The following is a 2,263-nucleotide window of genomic DNA, read 5'->3' on the forward strand; positions in this document are numbered from 1 at the left end:
ACGGTCTCATTCTGACACCCAGGCTAGAGTACAATGCCTCACAGCAACCTCTGCCTCCTGGGTTCAAGCAAGTCTCTAACCTCAGTCTTCTGAGTAGTTGGGACCACAGGCACGCACCACTATGCCCCGCTAATTTTGGATTGTTTGGTATAGATGGAATTTCACTATGTTGGCCAGGCTGGTCTTGAATTGCTGACCTCAAGTGACCTGTCCTCCTCGGCCTCCCAAAGTGCTGGGATTACAGCCATGAGCCACCGCCCAGCCTATAGCAGTAATCTTTTGTTACTAGTCTAATAAATCTTTTCCAACAGAAACATCAATAACGTCTTATTGCTTTACAAAGTATTCTCAACTGAACAGGTGTTCGATGGTCCTTGTCATAGAGCCTCTTGCCAGGTCTGCACAACTCTGGAAGACATTTCATTTAGCTGGTATTTGAATATGCAGCCATCAGTCACCCACTTTCCTTTGAGCATTATTTTTATTTCATATGTAAATAAAGATATTGAAAGATACATACAGACATCGATATAATATTACATATGCAGACGACATTGTATGCTTAATGAAAAATAGGCTTTTGGAAATGGTTTAGTAATTATGTGTAGCAACTCATTCATGTTCCAACATATTAAGTCAAGAATTCTTAAAAGTTACAGAATATTAGAGAGAACTACAAGTCACAATAAAACATCTCATGTTTTTAAAGTGGAAATTTGTTTAGCAAGTTCAATATACTCATGCTAAAGAAGAACTCAAGGATTTTGGTTGTTCAGATACACAATTTTATGCAACAGAAGGAAATGAAAAATCCGAATTCCTTAAATTTAGGTCTACAAACTGTTCCACAAAAATAATCTGCTCTCTCTCTCTCTCTCTCTCTCTAATATATATATATAGAGAGAGCTTCCCGGGTTTAAGCGATTCTTAGACATCAGCCTCCCAAGTAGCTGGAATTACAGGTGTGTGCCACGACGCCTAGCTAATTTTTGTATTTTTTTTTTGTAGAGATGGGGTTTTGTTGTCTTGGCCAGGCTAGTCTTGAACTCTTGACCTCAAGCAATCCACCCATCTTGGCCTCCCAAAGTGCTGGGATTACAGGCATGAGCCACTGTGACCAGGCATAATTTGCTATATTTTTAAAATCCAAAGTCTACCTTTCTAAATTTCTAAGTTGTTTGATTAATTGCCAATTTTGTTATTTGTACATCAATAGATTATACTTTATAGTGATTTCTTTTTGCTATAGAGTTAATTAAAATAGAAACTACTGGCCGGGTGCAGTGCCTCACACCTGTAATCCCACCACTTTGGGTGGCAGAGGCGGGCGGATCACCTGAGGTCAGGAGTTCAAGACCAGCCTGACCAACATGGAGGAACCCCGTCTCTACTAGGAATACAGAATTAGCCAGGTGTGGTGGTGCATGCTTGTAATCCCAGCTACTAGGGAGGCTGAGGCAGGAGAATTGCTTGAACCTGGGAGGCGGAGGTTGCGGTGAGCCGAGATGGTGCCATTGTACTCCAGCCTGGGCAACAAGAGCAAAACTGTCTCAAAAATAAATAAACAAAATAAACTACTAAACTGCCATTCTTTGAAATATTGGAGTCATCCACATCCAACTGGATGCCAGATTCTATGAATTCATTTTCAACGCCACAGACATTTATTGAGCAATTACTATATAGCCCAGGCATGGGGCTAGGTGCTAGGAACACAGATCTGAATATGATGATCCACTACTGATATGGAGTACACTTGGGGCAAAACAAAATGGTAAATCTGGTCATATAGGAAACGTGTACATACAAAGTACAGACTTGGTACAGAAGTACTAACAATTTGACAGGGAGGAGTACAGGGAAGATAACTAGAGAAAGTAACAACTGAGCTGTTTTAAGATCAATATGATTTTATCACACAGATAAACTGGGCATGGGTAGGCAGGGAATTGAATGGCGCTTTGTTTTATTTTATTGTTTTTCTTTTTTTAGACAGAGCCTGGCTCTGTCACCCAGGCTGGAGTGCAGTGGCGCAATCTCGGCTCACTGCAACCACTGCCTCCTAGGTTCAAGCGATTCTCATGCCTCTGCCTCCCCAGTAGCTGGGATTACAGGCGCATGCCACCATGCCTGGCTAATTTCTTCCTGTTTTATTTTTGAGACATGGTCTCACTCTGTGATCTGGGCTGGAGTGCACTTGGTCTCATCACGGCTCACTGCAGCCTTGACCTCCTGGGCGCAGGTGATACTCCCACCTCAGCCT

The sequence above is a fragment of the Mandrillus leucophaeus genome, unplaced genomic scaffold (genome assembly GCF_000951045.1).
Source record: "Mandrillus leucophaeus isolate KB7577 unplaced genomic scaffold, Mleu.le_1.0 Scaffold502, whole genome shotgun sequence".
In the NCBI taxonomy this organism is placed as follows: Eukaryota; Metazoa; Chordata; class Mammalia; order Primates; family Cercopithecidae; genus Mandrillus; species Mandrillus leucophaeus.